The sequence below is a fragment of the Notamacropus eugenii genome, chromosome 3, assembly GCF_028372415.1.
Source record: "Notamacropus eugenii isolate mMacEug1 chromosome 3, mMacEug1.pri_v2, whole genome shotgun sequence".
Lineage (NCBI taxonomy): Eukaryota > Metazoa > Chordata > Mammalia > Diprotodontia > Macropodidae > Notamacropus > Notamacropus eugenii.
This window is the reverse complement of record NC_092874.1, coordinates 447,005,764-447,033,557: the sequence shown is the minus strand read 5'-3', so window position 1 is coordinate 447,033,557 and position 27,794 is coordinate 447,005,764. Positions and strand designations below refer to the sequence as shown.

General features: G+C 36.0%; 1 protein-coding gene across 6 annotated transcripts in view; it reads left to right on the top strand.

The window, feature by feature from the left end:
* CHL1 (cell adhesion molecule L1 like) overlaps positions 1 to 27,794 on the top strand; it is a 272,185-nt gene that overhangs the window by 11,588 nt on the left and 232,803 nt on the right. For 4 of the 6 annotated variants that reach the window (XM_072598649.1, XM_072598645.1, XM_072598648.1 and 1 more), the window contains exon 2: positions 5,271 to 5,334. The exons of the other annotated variants lie outside the window; for them this stretch is intronic. The gene's annotated coding sequence lies outside the window, so the exon portion shown is untranslated. The remainder of the gene's footprint in view (positions 1 to 5,270; positions 5,335 to 27,794) is intronic. 6 annotated transcript variants of the gene reach the window in all.

Below are 27,794 nucleotides of genomic sequence, written 5' to 3'. Positions count from 1 at the left end.
TGATTATATGTTACATTTAAAAACACATACAAGCGTATTTATCTATGCATGTGACACCCACAGAATGTAAGCTTCTTGACATAAGGGACTGCTCCATTTTTCATCTTTACATCACTGCTGACTAACACATAGGAATAGGGGCTGAAAAGATATGAGGAAATTTCCTTTATCAGTGCAAATTGGCACCTTGTCTGCAACTTCTACTTTGGATTAAATGATTTTCCGAGTCATACAGTATGTATCAAAGGAAGAATTTGAACCCAAATCTTCCTGACTTTGGGGCCAGTTCTCTAGCTACCATACCACTGCCCTTCTGCCTGACACATAGTAAGCATGTAAGGAATTTATACTAATAGACTGCATTAGAGCAGAAAGGTACATAGAATTAATATAATAGATTTCAATAGACAATGCTTTATAATTTTCAAAAGCATTTTGACATAGTTCAATTCAATAAGTATTTATTAAGTAGTACTTATTATGTGCTCACTAGAATTAAGGCACTGGAGCGCCATACCCATTGAATCCATGAAAAAAACAGCATGATCTAAGTTATGTAGGTATTTTTTTTTATTTTATGGATGAGGATACTGAGACATGGAATGTTTAAGTAACTAATTCAAGATCACAAAAGGTATAGAATCAAAAAAGAGAATCCAGTCCCAATTCAGTATTGTTGATGTTGTTTTCCTTCTATATTAACATTTATCCTTATTTTATAGAAAAGAGTTCTATTGTGCATGTCATTGCAAGATCATTTTGAAACAGGAAGCTAAGATGATTTAATTCAGCAATCATTTATCAGCAGCTACTCTGTGTAATAATAATTCCAGGCATAATGATACAAATGCAAATCATAGTCAAGCAACAAGCATTTTTTTTAAGATCCTGTTTTATGCCATGTACTATTCTACCTCTTGGAGATACAGAGATGAAACCGAAATAGTTTTTAGTTTTAGGGAACTTCCATTTTAATGGAGGATACTACATGCACATCTATCTATCTATGTATCTACCTATCTGTCTATCTATCTATCTATCTGTCTATCTGTCTATCTTTCTGTCTGTCTACCTATGCATACATATACACACATATTATGTATGTATATATGTATGTTTGTTTATATGTGCATCTATGTAGGTATATATAAAACAAGCCTACAAGATGAATTCAAAGCAAAAGATTAAGGTGAAAGTTAGGAAATTAGAGTGGGGATTCATATGGATCCTTGAAAGAAACAGGGGATTCACAAAGGTGGAGAAAAGAGTCAATGCCAGTCATGGGGACAATCCAAGACAAATGCACAGGGAGATAGAGCAGTGTGTGTGAAAAAACAGAAAGACCAATTTAACTGAAGCATAAATGACTTAGAAGAGAGAACTGTATAATAAGGTTGGAAAGGAAGAATAGTTTCAGATTGCTAAGAGCTGTAAATGCTTAACATGGGTTTGTATTTCATCCTAGACATAATAGGAAAGCACTTGGAAGTTTTTGAGTAGGGAGTGACATGAGCAAACCTGAACTTTTTGTATGAATGATTATTGTGCTTCATCAGGTCATGTCAGCCTTCCCAGGTTGTTCTGCATTCGTTGCTTTCAGCATTAATTATGGCATGATTCCAGAGGATTGATGATGAAAACATGATACCCACATCCTGACAGAAAACTCATAGACTTAGGGTCCAGAAGGAGACACTATTTTTTTGGATATGGCTAATGCAATTTTTTTTATTATGTACATTTGTTATATTCCTTAATATCAATTTTCTTTTTGTTTCCAGTGGGGGAAGGACATGAGATGAGAAGGAAATAGATCTTTTTTAACTAAAAATTGGGAAAAAAAAAAGTCTTTGACTGCTCTGTACATGACAAATTGGAAAGAGGAGAGAGATTTGAGACAAAGGAACCAATTAGAAGGCTATTGTAGTAGTCTAGGTTAGGAGTTCACACACTAAGACCCAAGGACCAAATCCAGCCAGCCTATTTTTATATGGCTCCTGAGCTTAGAATATTTATATATGCATGCAAATACATATGTGTATATGTATGCATCTATTTATCTACATAATTACAATTAAGCTTTATTTAAAAATGTAAAAAACAAAAACAAAAAAAAACTTCAACATTCTTAGCTTAGCAGTCCGTACAAAAGAAAGCAAGGATCCATCAGCTGTAGTTTGCTGACTTCCTCATCTATTCATAGGTGATAGGAGATTGAACTGATGTGGCAGCTGTGTGAGAAGAGAGGAAGGGATATATGTGAAACATGTTGGTGAAATGCCAAGATTTGGGCTCATTGGATATATGGGATGAGGAAGACTGAAGATTCAAGGAAAATAAAATATTTATAACATATTACATTCTGTTAGAGAAGATTCAATAGGTATCCAACCAAGATAGACTGATGGGCTCAAAGTAAAGCCTTCACACTTACCACTCATACAGTCACCTCCTTCCTTTGGGTCCTTATCACTTCTTTATTGGACAATTATAGTAATTTCATAATTATATCTCAGCTTCCATTCTCTTCCTATCTTTAATCTGCCCTCTATCTAGTTGCCAAAATCATTTTCCTAAGGCACAAGTTTGACCCTCTCCTGCCCAAAAGCTTTTATTGGATCCATTTAGAACACAACAAAATATTCCAACTTGTGCCACTGGTATTTAAAACCCTGAATAATCTGAGATCTGCGGTATTTTACATTTTTTCACACTACTACCCTCTAAGACCATAGGGTTACAGATTTAGAGTTGGAAGAGATTGTTTACTCAAACTCCATCATTTGACAGGTAAAGACTAAGACCCTAAAAGGTTCTACCAGTTGTCCAAGGTCATAGAGATAGAGAGTAGCAAAACTGGAATGAGAAACTAGAACCTTTTCCTCTGTTCCCACTAAATTATGATAATTCTTATATGTTTTTCTCCAAATGTGATACCTCATTTCTCACTTCCATGTATTCTAGTGTATATCCACTACACTTCAAATGTCCTCCCCCTTACCTCCTTGAATCCTTGTTATACTTCAAGGCTCAGCTTCTGTGTCATTTTCTCCATGAAGATGTCCTTGATCTCCAGTTCTCAATTTCCATTACTTTCTCAAGTTTCTTTGTCCTTTACTTTGGTACATGTTATATAACAATTCAGCTCCCATGGTCTACAACTCCATCCCCAAATGTTAGAACCTTGAAGACAAGGGCTTCTTTGTTTATAACGTTTTATCTCCAGCACATAGTACAGTACCCTGAATATATTAAGTGCTTAATAAATGTCTGTCTGGGATACAGAAAGGGCCATTTTCAAGATGAAGTAGTATATTTATGTGCAAAAAATAACATTAATATTTTTCTTAAATTCACAAAGAAATTGTAGAGATATAAATAATTTTGTTAAAACTTCATTTATATATTATATATTTACTTCACATAAAGCAAACTGTACTTGGCAGAGTTCCTAGTTTATCATACATGCTTCTTTCTTGTTCTTTCATATTTTAATACTTGTATATGTTGAAGATTCTTTTGTCGTTTGCTTTTGTGTGTGTGTGCGTGTATATATATATGCATATTTTCTACCTATTGACATACTGATCTCATTAAACCAAAAAAAAAAGAAAATGTGGAGAAAGAAATGACATGATTGGAATTGGATTGGTGTGCGCATAGTAAAGAAGGTGGAACTAGAGTATTTCTAAAGAGGAATAAGAGAATAAGCAGACATTAATATTTCTTTATCAATTAAAGCTAGGTTCTGCAAAAGAGCATTAAACTAGATGCTTTCTCTAAGCCTCTTTTCATCCTATGATATTAAGATTTCCTTTTATCTTTATTTTCCTCTGATTTGTAATGGGGGACTGGACAATTCATTACACATAAGTCTCTATGTCGGTTACTCTTACGGGAAGAATATTGCATATGATCTAAGGTCTAGGCTTTCATTGATCAGTTCCCCTGTTACATATTCAATTCGAGTGCCTTTGTAAATGTATGTGTGATGTAGAAAGCAAAACAAAACTTGCCTTTGTTGTCTTTCCATGCCCCTAACTTAGCATCCTTTCCTTTTAGTTCTCAAAATCCATCTAGTTACCCAGAACTACTCATTTAGAGACCTACTTTTTTACCCTTTGTGATGGATGTCACATCTGCTAAATCATTTTGATCAAACTTTATTTGTTTAGCATCTTACTGACTTTCTAAGATAACTGTGGCTATGGAGACCAGTCTTAGTCCTTTATCTTGCTAATGTGTCAGATTCCATTGAGTTACCCCTCCCAGGAGTATTAAAAAAAATATATCTCTACTAGTGGAATATTAAACACCAAAGCAAGCCAGTGGAGATTCTATTTGGAATGGATATAGACTTGAAGAAGATCTTAGATGATAGAATCTGCATTATTGTCCAGTCTTCCCATGCATAAGAATATCTTGTGGCACCAACTGAAACCTGATGCAAGAAAAATTACATTTACTTACTCATATTGCTATTCTTAAAAAGGTATTTTTGATGGCTTTCAGGGTCTGTTCTGACATAGCTCTGAAAGCTAAAAATAAACAAGTTGACATATTTTCCTTTGTTTCTTTGTCAAATGTAACCAATTTCATGACATCAGATTGGCATCTCCGTAAAGGTGTGGGTACCTGAGTGCTGCAAGTTAAGATGAAAGGAACTGGCAGATGCCTTACTCCTCTTGGAAATAGCTTTGGTGCATGACACTCACTGTAATGATAGGATTCTCAATAACAGCAGCTCTTAATTAAGACAATCCCTTAGGGCATAAGGGCATTCCCATTATTTCCTTGTGTATATTTGAGGCTTTTGAAATGCTTGTTATTTTTCCAGTCAGGGCAAAATAAAGTTGCATATATTTTAACATTATAGAATTTTAGAACTGAAAGGAACTTCAAATATAATCTATTAACAATGATGATGATAATAATAATAATATATGACATTTATACAGTGCTATAAGGTTTGCAAAACCCTTTACAAATATCTCATTTTATCCATTCTGGGAGGGAGGTGCTATCATTATTCCCGTTTTAAAGATGAGGAAACTGAGCCATAGTTAAATGACTTGTTCATTGTTACACAGTCCTCTCATTTTACAGAGAAAAAAGCAGTGTGTTAAAGAGCCAAAGTGACTTGCCTGATGTCAGATGAACACAGAGCATTTCAAAATGCAAAATTAACAAGCAAAAAATTCTGAACAAACAAAAAATACCTCAATAGGGAAAAATTTTACCTGATATCTCATTATGCCTCCCATTCCTAGGAAATAGGAACTATGCTGTGAGAATTCATGGGATTTTGAAAACCATTAACTTACTCTCAGAAAGGTAAGTGACTTGTAGAAGATGCTTTTGTAAGGCACTGGGAAAGAGATCTGTTCATGGAGAGAAAAGGTTCTCTTTCCTTATTACTATTATTAGGAATTTTATGGACAGTTTTTGGTGTGAACAATATTTGTGACTTTAAGGTTTTCTTCTATGTTCATTTAGTGAAGGACTGTGGAAAGCCCATATTTATGAAGCTGGTAGAAAGGCTCCATGCTTTCAATCTGCTTAATTTTCAAGTGGCAATAAGTTCCCTCTTTAGATATTTTCCAAATGAACAGTTTCTATCAAGTCCAGTACTTGCCTTCTCAAGGAATACATTCATCCTCATGTTTGCAAATTGGGTGACATTCTGAGCTTACTCTGTGAAATGCATCTGATATCATAGTGAAAAACTTATTACTATAAGACAGGCATGTTAGAAGATAACGAAGGATAGACTGAATACATTATACAGTGGGAGAACATCTTAACCCCTTTCCATCATTGTCAAAAATAGCTTGCATGTCGGTTCATTTAAGTCTCCCTATGCTGTTGCTTTTTTTTCTGAATTACTTCTATGTACACTTTCTTACAAATTGATAATGCAGTGGAAGGGACAATGTCTCTAGAGTCTGGGCATTTTGGTTCAAAGCACTCCTTCCATGCTACCTGTATGATAATAGACAAGTCACTTAAACTCTATGAGTGTCAACTTCCTCATCTATAATATGAAGAAACTCTAATAGATATTTTCTAAATTGTAGATATATGATTCTTTCTTTGTTTCAGGATTTTTTTCCTTCCTCTATCACTTCTTTCTTCCCTGTCCCTCCCTCCCTTCTTCCTTCCCTCACTTCTTTCCTTCCATTCTTATTTTTTTCTCTTTTTCTGTTAAAATCAAATATTACTACAAATACATTAGCATATATTGGACCTTTCTGCTTTGACCTACTTACCATACAAATATACTCTGTAATGGGTTCACCAGATCCAAGGACATAAACAATATAGTGAATTTTCCTGCATAATGCTTAATTATTTCCTAACATGAGCAAGACCAGTTCACAACTCTTCCCACAATGCATTAGTGTATACATTTTTAATTATATTCTAGGAGACAATATCCTAATGAAACCAAAGACTGAATACAGAATAGAGTCTAAATTTCGGTGTTTAATTTTAACCTTGACCCCAATTCCCTTTTCAATTTCTAACAAAATTCTCACAGGAACCCAATTTCAAAGGCTTTCAAAGCACCTTCATTTTCTATCCACACAGGTTTTTGCATGTAATTGATTTGTTCCCAGTAGATGTGCAACACAATTGATTTGCTTGAAATAACATTAAAGTGCTTGAATCAAGCAATTCAGGTAAAACTCATTTGTGTCCTGGTAAGTCAGGTTCAAATCAATTGGATTTGACCTTAGTCACTGTCCCCCCAGAGTGGGGTCAGCAGTCATCAACCTGATGTCATTCAGTTGTGTTCAAGATTGACATGTGGTGGTCTAGTTGAGAATTCATCTGCATGCATAAGAAGGTCACTTTTGCAAACTTCCTTAGTCTTTAGCCTCAGTTTTGGTGGGTGTAAAGTAAGAGAAGAGACCGTGCAATTATTCCCGAGAGACCTTATGAAGACTGATTAGCTGATATTTGTAAAGTATTTGGAAGATAAAAAATGTTAGTCATTGTTATTGCTAAGAAATCCGCTTTTTGTTTGGTATAATTCTGAATAGCATCCATAAGGGGGAAAAAAAAAAAACTATTATGTTATTTAACAGAGAAGCAATCTGCTACAATAGCACAGTATTTACTACCTCAATTAAGCATGTGCTCCACATTTTCTGGCACTAAATTTTTGTTGACTCTTTTTGGGGGGAAGGATGAGGAGGAAAAGGGAGGGCAGGAATGATGATAGACAGAAATGTGTGAATCAGTGTTTTCCTGCATGCATTTTAAGAATGCATAGCAAGAAAGTCTCAATGACTATTATAATCTCAATGGATTATTTGGTCTAAAACCCTATAAAAAGGATCAAGATGTGAATTCTTAGTTTAGGGTTTTTATTCTAATGGGTTTACATTTGGCAGCTTCTTTGGAATTGTCTTATAATATCATCTCATAATGACTCATTAGAAATGTGTCAGTGGAGTAAAAATTCTGCTGAGAAGGTGAAGAAGTGGTACCATATTTTTTCAAACCTGCAATTCAATTTTATGTGGCTATATCTTCAAGGTAAAAGGTAGTGAATTTTTAAAAAAGACTGTTCAGCTTATAAATATGTTATGGCAGGATTGTTTTTTATTTATTTTCATTTTTATGTGTGACTCTTTTCTTTGTCTTTTTGTCATTTTGAATAGAGATTATTGCATCTTTTATACTTGCATAACTCCCTCCATCCACAACCCACAAGCTTACACTCAACCCTCAACACAATAAGCAGCACGTAGTTCTCTATAATAATTTCTAGTAGATTAAACAGAATTGCTTGGATTATATTTATGTAAAGTCTTCAATTTATTTTGAAATAATGTAGACCTTGCCCTGGTGCTTTAGGGTTGTTTAGGTAAAACTAATTTTAAATATTTACCTTAAGGAAGACAAATTATCCTGAAGAGGGATGGAAGGAGTGGAGCATTAAGATTAGATGCTTTGATTTGTCCATATCTGAAGGCTTTTGTTTAGTTCTGTGTATACCATTTGGAGAAAGAGTTTGATAAACTGGGGTGGGATGCAGCTAGATGGTGCAGTGGATAGAGCACCAGTGCAGGAGTCAGGAGGACCTGAGTTCAAATCTCACCTTAGACACTTGACACTCATTAGCTGTGTTACCTTGGGCAAGTCACTTAACCCCAATTGCCTCATCCTGGTTCATCTCCAGTCATCCTGATGAATATCTGGTCACTGGATTCAGATGGCTCTGGAGGAGAAGTGAAGCTGGTGACCTGAACAGCCCTCCCTCATTCAAAACAAAGTCAAGTGCAAGTCATGTCATCATTTCTCTGATGGCATGGTCTTCTTTGACAACAAAGGATGAACACACAGGAATACCAGTGGTAGTAGTGGTGATAGTAGTAGCAGCAGCAGCAGTAGAGTGTGGTGGTGGTAGAGATGATGATGGTGGTGATAATAGAAGTAGTTATAGTAGCATTATTGTAGTTGTTATCAGAATATTATAGTATTCTGCTGAAAGTCTCATTGAAAACCTTAGGGGTGAGCAGCCTATTAATATTAAACACTAAAAAGCTCCCATACTTTTTATTCTTATTCTAATAATCTTTCATATTTCTCTGTCCCACTCTAACTCAGTTCCTTCTTGTCTATGCCATTCTACCGGGTCATTTGGAACCCATTCTTTATTCTAAATCACCCCACACACACTACCTCCCCCCCCCAAAAAAGGCATTCTTTCTATCTTTTTAAAATGTAATCTCATTTTTTCCTGAGAATCCTTTAGAAATATCTCCAGTGCTGAACAATCCTCCTTATTTTTAAGCCTGTAAAATGGGATTAGCATACTTCTCTTATAGTGGATAGGACTCTATGTCTGGAATCAGACAGATGTGAATTTGTATCTGACCTCAGAAACTTACTAGTTGTATGGCCCTTGGCCATCACTTAATGTCTGCCTGTCTCAGTTTCCTCATCTGTAAAATATGACAATAATAGCAACTACCTCCAAATTTGATCTTGTGAAGATCAAATGATATGACATGTAAATAGCTTTTCAAATATTTGATTGTTATATAAATTATTCTTGCTATTATTGTTACTACAACTACTACTAGTACTACTACTACTACTAGTACTAGTACTACTTCCAGACTATTCCTCTGCCTCAGTCATTCAATAACATTTTCTGATTTTTGGTCAGCATGGAATGGTAGACAGAGCACTGGACTTCCATCTAGGAAATTTTGTAGATAAGGTTTGAACCCTGGCCTTCCTGATTTCAAATCCAGTGTTCTATTCATTCACTATGCCACAGTCTTGTCATAGAGAATTCACCTTATATGAATTACTTAATCTCCTTTCTTCCATTCTTCAAAAATTCAGTTATATCACCCTCACTCAACTCTTTTCTTCTGTCATGAAAACAAACCATATACCTTTTACTGAGATTATTTACTTTGCTGAGTTCTTGATCTCCTGTCCTATCTCCTCAAGAATCTTGCTGGATCACTCCTTTCTCATGTATTTTTGATCTTTCCCTTGCCAATGACTCCTCATCTGTCTACAGACTAACTCAATTCTCACCAAGCCTAAAAAAAGGAAAACATCATTTTATCTTTATTTGCCATGTACATATTACCTCTACCTTGCTGCTAAAAAATGTGAAAAAAAATATTGTCCACACCAGTAGCACTGTAACACTAATGGGATTATTTCCTCTAGTGACCTAATGACCTACTTCATCTTTTAAATTATGATCCAACTTATCTTTCTTATTCAAAGTTGCAAACCTTCATGCCTGGGTAACCTGAAAAATATTTAGGAAGAGGAAAAAGGTTTCTGGGGAAAAAGATTATTAGTTTGCTTTTAAATATGTTAAATCCTATTTAAACTTTGTGTCTCCCCAGTACCTAGTTCGATACTCTGCACACAGTAGGTTTTCACCAAGCAGGTCCTATGCACATATTTGTTGTACTTGTGAAAGGAGTGGGGGAAAGCACTCTGTGTTATTGTCACTTAGGGAGACCACACTTTGTAAATACCTTCATCAATTCATTGACTTTTGCAATTTAGTTCATATGAATTCCATAATTTTTTTGTTGAATTGTACTTTGGGAATTCACCATATGCCTGAAAACTGGCTGTAAAACCTCTGCAGGTATATGCTCAGCATATTAATTTTATGCATGTGTGTGGGAATCAGTGGTGAACTACACAAGCTGTCCTTCATTTTAGAAAAAAAAAAGAAATAACCTAGAGACTTGTGTGCAAGCAAAATAAGATGTGATGAATTATTCTTAAATGCCAGAGTGAAACAATTTATGTAAAACTCTGAAGGACCGAATTTCCATCTAGTAAATATTTAGTTGTTTGAGTTTTGGTGCCTATCATATATGAACTTGGACCCATCAAACTATTGCTCCATCATTATTCATGTGTCTACAATATGCTAGACAGGATTTTTGTCCTCTTTGAGTTAATACCCCAAGCAATTCAATAGCAGCATGGATATATTGATTTTTAGAAGTGGTGCTGAATGGAGAGTCACAAGAGATGTGGGCAGATTCTGATGAGAACTGTCACTGGGAACAGCAGGTAGAGCATCAGGGTGAGGAGAGCCCTCCACTCAGTACTGAGACCTTTAATTGCCCTTGCCATTTGGTAGGAGTTGTCTTTAAGATGGTCAGTCATCCTTATCCATTTAGCAGTAGGGGGTGGAGTGCAAATTATTGATCTTTTGTTATAGTTCTCATTGAGGAGAGAGAATCAGAGACTCCCCAAAGGAAATCTCAGGGGAAGTAAAGGTCTAGACAGTCTCGGTTTGATTTGAGTTAGTACTCAGATCCCCAGCAAGACAGAGTCATCCAGGAAAATGGTAGATCCAAAAATGAAATAGCACAAATGCGCACAATCATGTTTACATATTGTGCACAATTCCCTACAACAAAGGACTTTTCAGAAGCCTCAGACTTTTTGTCATATGATTTCCTCATAGTATGTGGGAGTCCATGTAGAAATAAGATTTCAGAAAATCATGTGTATTTTACAATTCCATAAATAAGACATAAGGAGTAAACTCTGTCATGAATACAAAAGAGAGGATTGAAAAAAAAATCGGCTTTGCTTAGGGGTCTCCTGGCTTTCATTTAACTCAACTGTGATTTTTGAAGGATATGAGGTGAGACTGGAATGAATGTCTTTTCCACTGGGCAATGTAAAATTGGCCTAGGGATAAAAAAGAGGTATAGAAAGTGTCAAAACTAAGGAGCAGCTAGATATGGCAATAAGAGAGAATAAGGGTGGAGTCATACCAGAAGTCAAGGCAGGCAGAATGTTGAAATTAAGTGAGACAACTAGTTGTGCTTGGGAGCAGTGGGGAACCAGAGTGAGGTCAAAAAAAAAAAAATCAAGTGACATCATGTTTAAAATGATAGGCTAGACAGGATTATAGCAGTGACATTTAGACTCGATTGCAAGAGAAAAACTCCTGGAAGCAGAGATCTAATGACAAAAGATTGCAATAGTTTTATAATTAGGTGACTAAGGCCAGAACAGGGAACTTTACTGAAGGATTGGTGAGAAATAGATCTTAGAAGACTCACTCAACAAAAGAAGATGAAGAAGGGATTGGTGACAGATTATAAAATGGAGAAAAGAGAGTTAGCAGAGAAAGTATGAGCAGTTGACATTTTACAGTGGTATTGGGAAGGATCTTCACATACTAACTCCATCTCTGAACTCATTGTTCAATATTCTCTCCTTTTCATTTGCTCTCTGCTTACCTTCTCCCTCAATATGGTTGACCACTGACTTTTTGTTTCCTCGGAGATGCTCTTAGCTAGAGCCTCTGCAAAATGTGACTCAAATATCCATTTGAACCTGGGATCATTCACCTAGGCATTCATTCAATAAGCATACATGAAGCACCTACTATGTGTCAGGCACTATGCCTTTCCCAATCCCCTTTAATCTACCATATCTATCAAATAGCCTCCCCCTGAGACCACTCAAATGTACCCTGTACATAATTTGTTTGCACATAGCTGTTTGCATATTGCCTCCCCCAATAGACTGTAACCACATTGAGAGTGGGGACACTAAATTTTTTTTCATATTTTAAACATTTAGCACGTCTGGCATATAGCAGCTGTTTAATTAATGTTAGTGGACTGACTTATTGACTGCTAAGTGTAGGGGATACAAAGAGAGAAAAGAAAAAGGCATGACCCCTATCTTCAAGGAGCTTTAATTCTAATGAGGAAACAACCTATGATGCAAGCTTATCTCAAAAAGAAAGGAATAGGCATGGGAGAGGAAAAACCTAGAAAAGGTCTCTTGAAGAAATCTTGAAGGAAGCCAGAGGAAAAAGTCTGGTCAGTCAAAAAACCTTTATTAAATACCTACTGTGTGTCAGGCATTGTGCAAAGCATTCAAGAAAGGAAAAAAAAAAATAAAGGATAGTTCCTAATCTCAGGGAGTTCATTGTCATTTTTTTGTTTTAGTTTTCAGCATTCACCTCCACAAGATTTTGAGTTTCAAATTTTCTCCCCATCTCTCCCCTCTACCCACCCCAAGGCAGTCTGCATTCTGATTACCCCTTCCCCCAGTCTGCCCTCCCTTCTATCATACTCCTCCCTTCCCTTATCCCTATCTCCTCTATTTCCTTATAGAGCAAGATAGATTTCTATGCCCCATTGCCTGTATTTCTTATTTCCCAGTTGCATGTAAAAACAATTTTTAACTTTCATTTTTAAAACTTTGAGTTCCAACTTCTCTCCCTTCCTCCGTCCCCACCCATCCCCACTGAGAAAGCAAGCAATTTGATATAGGTTATACACGTGTAGTTATGCAAAAGACTTCCATGTTGTGAAAGACTAACTATATTTCCCTCCATCCTGTTTTGCCTCCCATTTAATCTATTCTTACTTTTGACCTGATCCCTCCTCAAAAGTGTTTACTTCTAATTACCCCCTCCTCCCATTTGCACTCCCTTCTATCATTCCCCCACACCTCACTTCTCCCCTTCTCCCTTACTTTCTTGTAGTGTAAGATAAATTGTCATAGCAAATTGAGGTTGCATGTTATTCCCTCCTTAAGCCAAATGTGATAAGAGTAGGATGCATTTTCCCTCTCACCTCCCCCCTCTTCCCCTCTACTGAAAAGGCTTTTTCTTATCTCTTTTGTGTGAGAGATGATTTGCCCCTTTCTATTTCTCCCTTTCTCCTCCCAATATATTCCACTCTCACCCCTTCATTTTGTTTTTTTAGATATCATTCCTTACTAGTCAACTCACCCTGTGTCCTCTGTGTGTGTGTGTGTGTATATATATATATATACATATATATATATATGCATATATATATATATATATATATACGCATATATATGTATATATATATAATCCCTCCAACTACCCTAATATTGAGAAAAGTCTCAAGAGTTACAAATATTATCTTTCCATTTAGGAATGTAAACAGTTCAAATTTAGTGAATTCCTTATTATTTCTCTTTCCTGTTTACCTTTTTCTGCTTCTCTTGATTATTGTGTTTGAGAGTCAAATTTTCTATTCAGCTCTGGTCTTTTCATCAAAAATTCTTGAAAGTCCTCTATTTCATTGAATAACTATTTTTTTCCCCTGAAGTATTATACTCAGTTTTGCTGAGTAGGTGATTCTTGGTTTTAATCCTAACTCCCTTGACCTCTGGAATATCATTTTCCAAGCCCTATGATCCCTTAATGTAGAAGCTGCTAGGTCTTGTGTTATCCTTACTGTATTTCCACAATACTTGAATTGTTTCTTTCTGATTGCTTGTAATATTTTCTCCTTGACCTGGGAACCCTGAAATTGGGCTACAATATTCCTAAGAGTTTTCCTTTTGGGATCTCTTTCAGGAAATAATCAGTGGATTCTTTCAATATTTATTTGAACTTCTGGTTCTAGAATATCAGACCAGTTTTCCTTGATAATTTCTTGAAAGATGATGTCTAGGCTGTTTTATTGATCATGACTTTCCAGTAGCCCCATAATTTTTAAATTGTCTCTCCTCAATCTATTTTCCACTATCTCCATTTGACCAGTTATTTTCTCATCATTGATTTTCATCGATGGCATTTTTTTTATTTCACTTCCTATTAAATTGCTTATAATGCATTGCAGATTGCTGTCACCTATCATGTTCCTTCCCGTTGGTTTTGGATAATGCTCAACTTCAATTTTTTATTTTTGTTTGTTTTTAGAATTTATGGTATTCAGTGACATCTTGCCAATTTCTCATTTATGTAAATACATATACATGTACACCCAGAACTATTCTTTGGGTATTTTACGTTTGGGTGTTGTAGTTCTGGTTGTTTTTAAATGACTGAGAACTACCGGAAAAGTTTAAAATAACAAGAGGATGAAGTTACAAAATTATAGTATCTAAAAAAGTCTATAGTAGTAATAACCCTGGTTTTCAATGAAGCATGAAATGGAGTTTAGATTAACTATTCTTAACATTTCTGCTTCGTGTCTCTCACTCTCTTTCAGTGACTCATCTTTTTAATTCATGTCTTGGAACAGGAAACATGATGTAGTGGATAAACCATGGGAACTGGAGACTGGAGAATATGGGTTCCAATCATACCTCTGACATTTGCTGGTTATTTGATTATTTAGTCTCTCTGTGCCTCAGTTTCTTCACCTGTAAACTAGGAGGCTAAATTTAATGGTTTCCATTATCAGAACCAAATTTGTGATCTTGTAGACTTAAAACTGCTTTAGTCTTCCAACTCTCTTCATATTTCTGAAATGATAATATTTCTGAAATTGCTCTTTCTTTGAGAATTAGAAAGATATTCTTGCCTCAGCACAGTTCCCCTGCTCCCAGCCTTTAATCTTCCATTTAATGTTGTCCAGTTAAATTGTGGCTCACTGGGCACCCGGAAAGTCAAGCTAAATTCACTTACTTCTCAGAAGAAACTCCATTGACTTGGCACTATCACAGTGTTCTCCTGACAAAAGTGAAAGATCATTTCATCACATTTAATGATATGTGATCTGGGGAAAATTTACTGTATTAATCCACACGGAAAAATCTGAGGGTTATTTCTCTGAATATCTTCAAATAATTCTTTCAAGAACAGGCAGTTTCAATGCAACATCACTTTCTCCCTTCCTATTTTCTACCAAGCAAAGTTTCTCTCATTCAGGCTTTTCTAAATTAAAAAAACTCAAAAAAGCAACATTTCAATTTTCATAAGATTTATTGTTCATGTCCTTGTTAATGCAAATGACATCTAAAGGGGTACAAATTCTCTGAATGTTTAAAAAAGATGGAAAATAAAGAAAAAAAGCTGGCCATTTTCTTTCTCTCTTTATTGGTAACTTCAAAGATATCTCAACAGCAGGAAATAAGCAAGTAGAAAGTATCCTAGATGAGCTCACATCAATAGCAATTATCCTTGGTAGTATCTATCTCTTTCCTTCCTTTCTTACTTCTTTCCTCCCTTCTTTTCTCCCACCTTCCCTCCCTCTTTCCTTCCTCCTTCCTTTGACAAATACTCCATCGCATAGGATAGTTCAATAGGTAGACAATGAATGTCTTTCAGTATCATATGTAATAGTCAATAGTAAATGGCTATGTAACCAACATATTAATAGATGATATCACTGACATTTACAAGCTTTTTCTCTGCAAGGACTATTACAAGTAACTTCATAATTTCTTCTGCTAAGGAGCACCAGTTAAGAAAGTAAATAACAGTGCTTGCTTCCAGAATCCTTTAAATTATGACTCCTTTAAATAGCTGAATAAAATCCATCAAAAAGACAATGTCTCGATCTTTTGTGATTAGCATTTGGAGGAGCACTTGGATAAAGAAATACTTTGGAAGGTTGATGAAGAGTTCAGTCTCTTCAGTGTTCAAAGTTCAATGTTCAAAATCAGATCTTCAGTGTGAAACATAGAGAATTCAATTTATTTCCTTTTAAAAATGGATCTTATTGATATATCTTGTTTTTATACCATAAATATACATATATATATATATACATATATATATATATGTATATATATATATATATCACTGTACTCTGTTCCTCATCCCATCCCTTACAATAACATATGTGGAGGAAAAACATTCCCCTAACTAATGAAGCTTTTTTAAAAAAGATGTTTCATATATATGATACCTAAAATCCATGCCACTCCTTGCTTTTGCAAAGAAGTAAGGGTGTATGTATTCTTTTATCTCTTCTTTGGAATGAGCTTGGTTATCATGATTTCACATCATTCAGTTTCTTATTATTTTGTTGTTATTCTTTCCTTTTATATTGCTATATTCTTTTGTATATTATTTTCCTGGTTTTCCTTGCTTTGCATCCATTCATTTGTCTTTCTGTGCTTCTCTGAATTCTTGACAGACATGTAAGATTCCATTGCATTCATGTACACTTCAATTCATTTCAACATGTATTGAAGGACCTACTAGCCTCTAGCTCAGTGCATATTGGTGATATAATTTCCAGAGTATAAATGTGTAATTTTATTATGTTAGTCCTAGGATATTCTGTAATTGAGTACAAAAGTACATAGGAAAAACTTATATAACATAAAATACAGTATACAATTATTCCTTCCACATGACAACTTTCTCCATAGTGGTTTCAATATATCTAGGATCAGCATAAGAAATTAAATGGGAATTTGGGGGGACTTTTGTGGAAGTCACAGGCAGCATGCAAGAACCAGAAAATGACACAGAAAAACTTTAGAAACTCAGAAATGTGTAAAATATGTGTATAGTATTGTATAATATCAACAGATTTAATCTTTTAATACCATAATAATTCAGACTTCTTCTCTGATACAAAGGGAGGGTCAAAACATTTTGCATGAATTTTCCAGATTTCAGGGGTACTGTGCCCCTAATCCCCAGGATGTGGAAGAGATAACTGTAGAATATTTCAAGCTATGAAAAGAGAGAGAGAGAAAGAGAAGCTATGTATGAACATACACACATGCACATATGCATACATGTATATATGTAGATACATACATGCATACATATGCATATATAGTATCATATATTTATTTTCAAGCTAAACACAAGTAGGAAAAAAAGGATCCATTTATGTTTGGTTAGAGCTGAGCTATAGACCTGTACCTCTGATGTATAGGAAAGATTGCCTATGTACTACCCAACTATTGACTGAAGAAAGAGATGCATAGGACTGTTAGGAGAATAGGGGGACTGCAGGAAGCAAAGAAATATGTTCACAAGTAATCAAATTAGGCCTGCATCTTCATGGTACCATTTGCGGCAGAGAAGTGGACACTGTGAGAGCATGATGTTAACATGTCTCAGCACACATGTTCTCAGAAAGGGGTAAGAGGTCAAAGGGACAATAAGTACTATTGCAACCAAAATTACTAGACAGCACCATGCTTTGTTATAGGATAATCACCTTTATATATGAAAAATGCAGGTGGGGGTGGGAGAAAGAGGAAATATGGGTGGATGGTATAATAGGGCAATGGCTTTGGGAGTGAAATAATTTGAGAGTTCAAATTTCTCCTCTAGTATTAACTACCTATGTGACCTAGGACAAGTCACTTGACCTCAGAGCTTTAGAGCAAACAAGTGTCTTAAAGGCCATTGTGTCCAGACATTTTACAGAAGAGGAAATTGAGGCATTGGGATTTTGACTCACTTGCCCAAATTTCTAGGGATAGGGTGTGATTTAGATCCAGCTCTTATTGATTCCAAGTGCAAGACTATACCACAATGAACCTTAGTTTCCTCAAGAGGCTCGATTAATTGACCTCTGAGATGCCTTCTAGTTCTAGGCGACTACAAGGATGAATATTTGTGATTTTTAGGCTCTTTGCAGAAGGGACATATTGTGAATTTATGAAGATTGCCAGAGGAGGGAGACGCAGGCCAAATAGCAAGTATTAAAATTGATTATAAAATCAGTGGACTTGGCCTGGAGGTTGTTTTTGAGTAGCTTGTTATCCCAGCAAGAGAACAGTGAGCCCTTTTCTCATACTTTTCATTGAGACCAATTCCTCTCATACTTTATTTATGCATCATAGTGGCAGTTGAGTTGTTTTCCTCTTAATGGAATGTACATGCATGATGAAAAAAGATGAGAGAGAGGGACAGAGAGACAGACAGACAGAGACAGAGAGAATAGGGAAAGAGAGAAAAGGAGAGAAACAGAGGAAGAAGTACTAGGAGAAGCAGCTTAATTAAAATCGATTTGTTTAAACTCAAATGATGACTATTATATGCTAAGCATTGCACTGGGCATCGAAGGAGGATATAAAATGCAGGTTGTAGCCCAAATCTTACTGAAATTCTAAACTTTATCAGCTTAAAAGTGCACCAAGACTTTTCCTGTGTGCTACGTATGAGACAGTTCATACTCTCATGAAACTTAAAATCCTGTAGTGAGAGCAAGAGATGGGCTTAAATATACAAACACTGACATACAGAAAGTGTTCTAAACCACCTTCTAAACTGCTTTGTGACTTTTCAGATTGACTTTTAAGCTCCCCATGGGATTACAGTCATCCTTTTAGGGACTGTGGTAATTATTTAAAGCTTTTGAAAGTTGACGAATGTGGGATGGGATTTTCATTGCTTTCATATATCCAAGTAGTCTGGTTAATGCAAGATTTCTTAACCCAGGTTCAGTGAACTTGGTTGTATGTTTTGTTTTGCTTGTTTGTTTCTGTATGTCTATCTATCATCTATCTATCTATTTACATATATATATATATATATATATATATATATAAAACATACACTTTTGTATATACATATATGCGTGTAATCTGCCTTTTGGTAACTATTTCAATGTAATTTATTTTCTTTGTATTCCTATATGTTTTATCTTGTACACTAAAATATGTTATTTTGTGAAAGCCTCTGGTTTTTTACGATAATTTGAAAAGTGTCAATGACAAAAAACACAAAGGTTAAGAACTCTAAAGCCATGGTTTAGTCAATTTGCATTGATTTTAGACTGTGAGTCTAATATTTCATGTTTCTTTTCTTGTCTGGATCTTTCACAATATTTGAATTGGTTTCTGCAATCCTTATTAGCTATCAATGCACTTGTTTCATATATGTGACTTTAAATAATGTATTTCTGTCTAGACACATCACAGATTATCCCTGGAGATCTCATTTCATAAAGCATTCATTGTTGCTAGTCTCTGAGGAGCCTAACGAAGATAAATGAAAATATATACTCCCTGCCCACAAGGAGCATATGGCATGCATTTAGGAAAAATGATGTCAAAATTCAGGAGGAAGACAGAGTTTGATTCATTAGATTTTGGATTAGTGGTTGAACCCAGGTAATCTTGAGTCTAAAGGTAGCTCCCAAAGCACCATGCATCTTTTTTACTAGGGCTGTTGCATATAAACAAAGTGCGGAGACTACACGTAATTCAGAGCCTATAACACCAGGAACTGTGACTGTAACTGGGGAAAAGTACCTTGTCTTTTCCAAGTCTTTTCTGTGAGTATCTTACTTAGGTTTCACTTTCTTACAAAGCATACAGTTCTTATGAAACTTTCATGAATAAAGCAAAAATCTTCAGAAACTGTTTCCTGTACTATATTAGATTTTGAGCAAGAAAAAAAGCGACAATTTACATATTGTTTTGCCACGTGTGTGGTGGCTAATTATAAAATGTCTGTTCATTGTTGTGATTGTCCCAAAATACAAACTATGTCATAGGAAGGTCTCCTTGCTATCTGTTGAATGATTCAGTGGTGAAATTTGCTTCTTGGATTTGCAATTTTATGACTTCCAAATGCTTCCTGACTTTCAGCATACCAGCTAATGTTTTATTTAGTGTGACCATGAATCAGGCAATGCCACCAAAAGTTCCTGTCACCCTGTAGCAGGTGCTTTCAGAGATTGCTATAATATATTCTGTGATGAGAATTTCTGACTTAAGAAGCTATAAAAGAAAAAAAAAACAACTAGAATTTTGAGATCTATTTCCATCATTAAGACAGGCAATGTAAATCTATTTGAGCTTTAAAGAATAAATTAATATATTTTAGGAGAGTTCACTTCCATGGCGGTGTTCTGTTGATGTCTCCAAGTCAAAGAAATATCTTTCTGATTAAAAAAAAAGTATTCTCAATCAATCAACAGGCATTTATTAAGAGCTAATCATGTTTCAGGTGCCATGCTTATTATAGGTAACCTTCATTATGATTAATGTCAATGAAATTAGACATTTGAGGACATATTAAACACCAGCCCTATAGACTATGTTACGACTCTCTTAATGGAAAAATATATGTGAGTTGAATAATCTTTTCTTTAAAAAACGTTTCGGCATTGTTAAGAGAAAATATCTTAGGATTTTATTTAGTTTAGAAAATCAAAGTGCTTTACTATTCATTTATGCAGCAAGTAGTTATTAAAAATCTATTATTGGGGTTTTATAATTGGGGTTCAACTAGTTGGGGTATATGATTGTGATGGAATACTACTGTGCTATAATGAATGATGAGTTCAATGATTTTAGAATTACATGGAAAGACGCACAAAATGATGAAGAGGGAAATAAGCAGAACTAAGAGAACGTTGTATACAGTAACAGTAATATTATTTTAAAAAGGACTTTGAACAAATAAGTTATTTTTTGTCTATTATAAATATCTAAATTGATCATAAAGGACTTATGAAGAAAGATACTATCTGCATCAAGAGAAATAAGCGATTTATTATACATACGCATATAAAATATATATCTATTGTAGACACTGCGTGTGTGTGTGTGTGTGTGTGTGGTAACAATCTCTAGGACAGGGTGGGAAAATGAAGAAAAAAGTAAATGAAATTTACATGATAATTTTGTTTTTGTGTATGTTCATCCTTCGTTGCCAAAGAAGACCACACCATCAGAGAAATAATGACATGACTTGCACTTGACTTTGTTTTGAGTGAGGGAGGGCTGTGCAGGTCATCAGCCTCACTTCTCCTCCAGAGCCATCTGAATCCAGTGACCAGATATTCATCAAGATGACTGGAGATGACCCAGGATGAGGCAATTAGGGTTAAGTGACTTGCCCAAGGTCACACAGCTAGTAAGTGTCAAGTGTCTGAGGTGAGATTTGAACTCAGCTCCTCCTGACTTCTGCACTGGTGGTCTATCCACTGCACCACCTAGCTGCCCTAATTTTGTTTTATATTTGAAAGGACTAGCAAGTTGTACATGGTTGATTTGCAGTTTCATGTACAACTATCTTTTTATTATATACTATATTATGGGAATGCTTGTTTTATTCCTCAAATTAAATATAAAAAAGAAATTAGAAGGAATCTACTGTTGTGCAAAGTGGTCTCCCTCACCTTGAGAAACTTACAGTCTTTGGGGAGCTTGTCTTACTGATAGGTTCCTGCCCTTTGAAATAAATATCTCTTGCACGCTAAGATTCAAGAGAAGAAGGGTTTGAAACTTATTTTAAGTAGGATATAGTTTTAACCAAAATATTCCAGTTCCAAATTCCACTCTTCACTGCCAACCCCACACCAGCGTTGATTGAAAAATGGTGTTTGGTACTTTTATTTTCATCAGATTTGAGATGCCACAGGCAACACAGTGAGTTCTGGCTGTTTCTGTAATGAGAAGGCTTCCACACAATTCTTTTGACACTGATGAAGTGAACTGTATTCTACAGGCAAGGGTTGCTGAAGATATTGCTTTAGGCATGCTCAGTGCAGTCTTTTGGGAAATTGGGAGTATGTAGAAACTGTACATTAATTTCTAGATGGTTTAGCCCATCTTTCCTAGAAGCCTCAAACCTATCAGCTAGTCAATACGGTGGGAAGATCTCAAACCAGACTACACATGGCCAGGAGTGCTGCTAAAATGAGATATAAAAAGTCCTAAAATTCATGCAACTTTCACATTGAGATTAAATTCTTTGGCTTCCATTAGCTGCAGTAAGGTTAACTGGATCATCCGTTCAGAAACCAGTTGCAGGAGGAAAAGGGGAGATGAAAAACTTAATTTTTTTCTCTATATCCTTACATATTCTATGGCCTATTCTGTACAAATTACTGAGTCACTAAGCAGATAAGACCTGTCTTAATCTGATTCTGGTGCATATAAGATGTTTGATTCAGATCATGACTCTTAACTTCCCAGTCGTCTAGGCAAAACTCTCTCACTATAACATATAGAAATGATTGCTGTCTATTTACATTGGTAGAGGAAATCTCTGCACAAGAAGGTCTTTTCATCAATAAAATAAAAAATTCACTAGGATGAAAAATTATGGATATTTAGTAGAGATAGTATGGCTTATGACTAGAGAGCTGGCTATTTTTTTCATAAAGACTTATTCAGGTTGCATCTTTCTATTGTCCCAGGAAGATGTAAGACTCTAAGAGGAGGTAGTTTTGTTGTAGTGACAAGAGCTTTGGAATCAAAACAAGATGAACTGGGTACAAACACTTGCTTTGCTACTTATTAGCCAGGTAAACTTGTTTTCCTCATTACCATCTCTCTAGTTCTCAATGTTCTCAAAGGTAAAATGAATGGATAGAAGTTGATGACATTTAAGGTCTCTTTAGGTTCTAAATCTATAATCCTAAATTATGGATGGGCTGATGATCTTTTTGGTAGGGATTGTCTACATTGGAAAGTTCCCTGACTAATAAAATCACAGATCTGCTTTCCCTCAAAAAAAAAAAAAAAGGTTTGTAGAGTCAGGGTGGGGCAGCTAGGTAGGGCAGAGTTCCTCTCTTAGGTAGACTCATCTTTCTGAGTTCAAATCTGGCCTCAGGCACAAACTAGCTGTCTGACCCTGGGTAAGTCACTTAACCCTGTTTCAGTTTCCTTATCCAAAAACGTAGCTAGAGAAGGAAATGGCAAACCACTTCTTTACCAAGAAAACCTCAAATGTGGATCATGAAGAGTTAGACACAACTCAAGCAACTCAGTAACAACAGAGTCAGGGTGGGGTGAGGGAAACTCATTCTTTCCCATTATGAATTATCTGGAAAAGAAAAAGGAAAAAATATTGTATAGCTCATCATTTTTTGGCAAGAGCCATTTTTGAGTGAGCCAATAAAAAAGCCTTTTGTTAGGATCATAACCTGAGAGCTGTAGGAAGACCTTAGAGATCAATGAGCTCAAACATCTCATTTTCCAGATGAGTAGACTGAGGTTGACAGAATTTAAGTGACTTACCAAGATAGTAAAATAGCAGAGTTGGGATTCAAACCTGTCTTCTTGACTTGAAGCCCAAGGCTGTATCCACTAGACCACCAAACTGAGCAATGTTTTTATCTCCATTTCTATGGGGTTTTTTTGTGTTTAGTTTACTGTGATTTCAGTGTTAAGTGATGTGCTAAGAGGACATTTGCATTCACCATTCCTTTATAGGGCATCTACTGAGGAACTACATGTTATATGTCATGGATCCCGAAAGAAATACTAGGATCCTTGCACTTAAGAAGCCTGTAGTGTATCTGGGGATCTAAGTAATGTAGTAAACAAAGAGAGAACAAGGTAATATACTTACAACAACCACTGCTGTTTGTGTGGTATCTTAAAGTTACCAAGTTTTCTACTTGCATCTACTCACTTGAGACTCACGACAACCTTTTGAGAGAAAGTGGATTGTATTCTAAGAATGGGCATTGTTGAATGTATTTGCTTTAGGTGTTGTTATGGTACATTGGCTAGAAAGCCAGGAAGGGCCAGGTTCAGGTCTTTCCTCTGAAACATTCTAACTAGGTGACGTTGATCAAGTCACTTAAGCTCTTTATTGCCCAAGAGAACTTTGTAGAAGGCTTGTTGTCAAATTTTACCCATTGATGACCTTAGGCAAGTAACTTAACATTCCTGGACCTCATTGTCCTCATCTGTAAAATGAGGGGCTTGGATAAGATGACCTCTGTCTCTGTGCTCAGCAGCCCTCCTCATCCATTCCCAATTTTCAGGTCCTTTCTGTGAATTGTCTTCACTAATTAAAATGTACTCATTAGGACCTATGACACATCAGGTATTGTGCTAAGCACTTTTTACAACTATTAACTCATTTGATCCTCAAGACAAACCTAAGAGGGAGGCGCTACTATTATCCCCATTGGACGGTTGAGAAAACTGAAATCAAGAGGCTTGCCAAGAGTCACATAGCTAGTAAGTCTCTGAGGCCAGAGATGAACTCAAGTCTTTTTAACTCTGTTCTATCCACTGCTCTACCAGCTGCCTCCCTTTCTATCCATCATTGTGCCTTTCTTCCTACCTTCAACATTTAGTGCAGTGTTTGACACATCATAAACCCTTAATAATGCTTGGGGACTGACTCCTGACCTCCTGACCTCTGAGGGTCCTTCCACCTCCAAACCTGTGATCCAATGGATATGGTCTAAAGCATCCCTCTTTCCTACATTCTAGGCTACTATCAGCCACATTAGAGTGAGGCTCCAGCGTAAGTACCTATAGCCCTGGAGGAGATATCTGATTTATTCTCTCTGTCCTTGGAGAACCTACTTCATTTATTCTTATGACAGTCCAGCAATAAGTATGTGAGAGATCCAAGTCATTTTTCACTGAAGTCTCAATTGTAAGAATCTTAAGTGAATTTTGAATGCTCTGTTGACCTGTTTGTCTTAATAACTTGGAGAGATTCACTTTAAGATTTGTACTAATATATTTTTAAAAATAAATATTTTGAAATTTTCCCTTAAATTTCCCATCAAATCCTTACAACAATGTAAGCTGATTTTACAAATGTGTTTTAAGATGGCAGGTATTTTTTAATAATTAGAGCAGACATGGAGAAATAGATAATCATGACAGTTAATTAGTCCATCAGTTGACAAGTATTTATTAAGCACTTACTATGTATCTTCCCCTGTGCTAAGCACTAGGGGTGCAAAGAAAGGCAAACAACAAATAAAAATTTTTCAAAAGTCCCAAACCTCTGAAGGGCCTCACAGTCTAAAAGGGAAGACTACATGTAAACAACTATATAAGAAAAAGATGAGGAAACTGAGTTCAGTTGTCGTTGTTCAATCTAGTTGCGTCCAAGTCTTTGTGACCCCATGGACCATACCGTCTATGGGATTCTCTTGGCAAGGATGAGGAGTGGTTTGCCATTCCCTTCTCCAGTGAATCAAGGCAAGAATAAGATATATACAGATAAATTGCCTATCATCTCAGAGAAAACTTATTATTGTGAAGGGACATCATGAAAGACTTCCTGTAGAAGATGACATTTTAGTTGAGACTTAAAGGAACCAGGGAGGACAGAAAACAGATATGGAGGGGAGAAGATTCTAGGCATGAAGGCCGACCACTGAAAATGTCTGGAGTCAGTCATCGGAGTGTCTGGTACAAAAAGAGTCGGGAGGCCAAAGTCACTGGTAGCAAAGTTTGGAAGGGGGGAGTATGGTGTAAATAGACTAGAAAAGTAGAAAAGGGTCAGGTGATTAAAGTTTTTGAATACCAAACATGAGATTTTCTATTTAATCCTGAAAGTGATAGGGAACCACTGGAGTTTATTGAACAGGGAAGTGAGACAGTCAGACATTCTTTAGGAGTGGAGAGTTTAGTCTTTAGAGTGGAGAGAGATTTGAGGCAGGGAGATGAACCAGAAGGCTATTGCAAGAATCCAAGTGTGAGGTAATGGGAGACTATACCAGGCTAGTGGCAATATCAAAGGAGAAAAAAGGATGCATAAGGAAAATGTTACAAAAGCAAAACGTAGAGTAGTATAGGTGGGCGCAAATGTCTTTTGGCATTGTTTCTTTCACTAGACTTCTGCATGCTATTTATGAGAATTCTTTTGCCACCAGAGGATTCATTTACCAGTTTGCCTTCTCAAATTCCATCCAAAGCTGTACTTTATGGAAAAGGAACTGATTGTATGCACTTTTATCACATGGTCTCTTGCCCATTTGAAGCTCTAAGACTAAGTTCAAAGCAATAAAGACCAATTTAGTTGCAGGGGAAAAGGTCAGGGAGTAAGAAAATCTAGGTAAGTGTAATTATTTGCTCCTGTCAAGAGAGTGAAGACATTGTTGGTGCCATCTAAATGTCAGTGTTCTGGACAAATCTTCCAGTAATCTCATCATAGTTATAGGTCTGTGTGAAACACATTGAACCACATTTAATAAGAGTGCTGGAATAAGACAATATCAAATCACCTTTTACATTTGTAATTAGTATGGTAATTATTTGAAGAGCAGACATTCAACTCACCTAACTAAGGTACACGGCAAGAAAATTTTGCACTCACAACTGTTTGTAGCATTTATATGAGTTCATTTATTCATGTATTTACTAAACATTAATCAAGCACTTACTATGTTCTAGATATTTGGTAAGCACTGGGGATTCACATACAAAGAAAGGAAAGGGGTAGGAGGGATAAACATTTATACAAAGCCTTCCTTATTTCAGGGGCAGCTTCCTGGTGCAGTGGATGAGACACTGACCTGAAATCAGGAGGATATGAGTTCAAGTTCAGCCTCAGACACATATTGACTATATGACCCTGAGTAAGGCACTTACCCTTTTGCCTCTGTTCCTCATCTGCAAAATGATTTGGAGAAGGAAATATCGAAGCACTCCAGTATCTTTACCTAGAAAACCCCAAATGGGGTCACAAAGAGTCAGACATCACTGAAATGACTCACAACATGTTCTAGAGCCTGTGCTAAGTACTATACAAATGTTTTCTCACTTGATCTTCCCAAGAATTCTGTGAGGTAGATGCCCAAGGAGCTAATATTCTGTGGGAAGTGCACATAAGAGGAATGGACACAGAAAATAAGCAATGAAACAATAAAAATGTGAGGAAACAAATTAAAGGGAGGCTGAGTGACAACAGTCAAAAATGAGAGACTAGTAGAACAGCAGCCCCAAAATGGTTCATAAACTCTCTTGTAATATACACAAAAGAAATTATTTTAAAACTATCCAGGGATTTTGCTACCATGAAAAATGATGGAAAGGACATGTTGTTTAAAAATACATTCACATAGGGGTTATTAGCAGTTTGCTGACTTATTATCCAGCTATCGTTCTACGACCTTTTATAGAGAATTGTTTTTAGTTGAAAACATCCATGATTTATTGGACCTTCAGAGCAAATAAATGCCTTTTTGTTTCTGCAGAACAAAAAAAAAATGTCCACAGAAAGGATTGTGTGTGTGTGTGTGTGTGTGTGTGTGTGTGTGTGTGTGTGTATGGGTATTGAGAAAGCTTCATGTGGAAAGGTTTATAAAACGGAGTAAGGAAGCTGCCTTTTCTCTTGTCAAAATATTTTCCTTCTGAACAAGAAGGTGCAACATTTGTCAAAAGGTGAAATTCATGACATCTCTCTCCCTTCCCCCACCTAAATCCTGTAAATGAGCAATTCTAACAGCAGATATTTGGGGAGGATTCATGCTTATTTAATATTCTTTTTTTCATATAAAAAGAAGTATAATATGGCAGGTGTTGAGGAAAAACAAAGACATTTAGTAATAATACAGTCCTTTATCTTTATGTCTTTACCTGTGAGATAACCTCCTTGAAGTCCTATCTGGGGCTGAGCTTTTTTAGACATCTTTGATTTCCTTTTTTCCTGCTGCCTTAATTGCCTCTGAAAAAGCTGTGTGGGGAGCTCATTATGAACCAGAAATACCAGCTGATAAATTAGTTCCTGGAAGGTTTGTGTCTAGCATAGCACTGTGCATGTGAACACATAATAAATACTGCTTAATGCTTATAGTAAAACCAGTAATGCTCATGCCCAGCAACCCCAGACTTTGGTCATGCTCTGAGGTGCC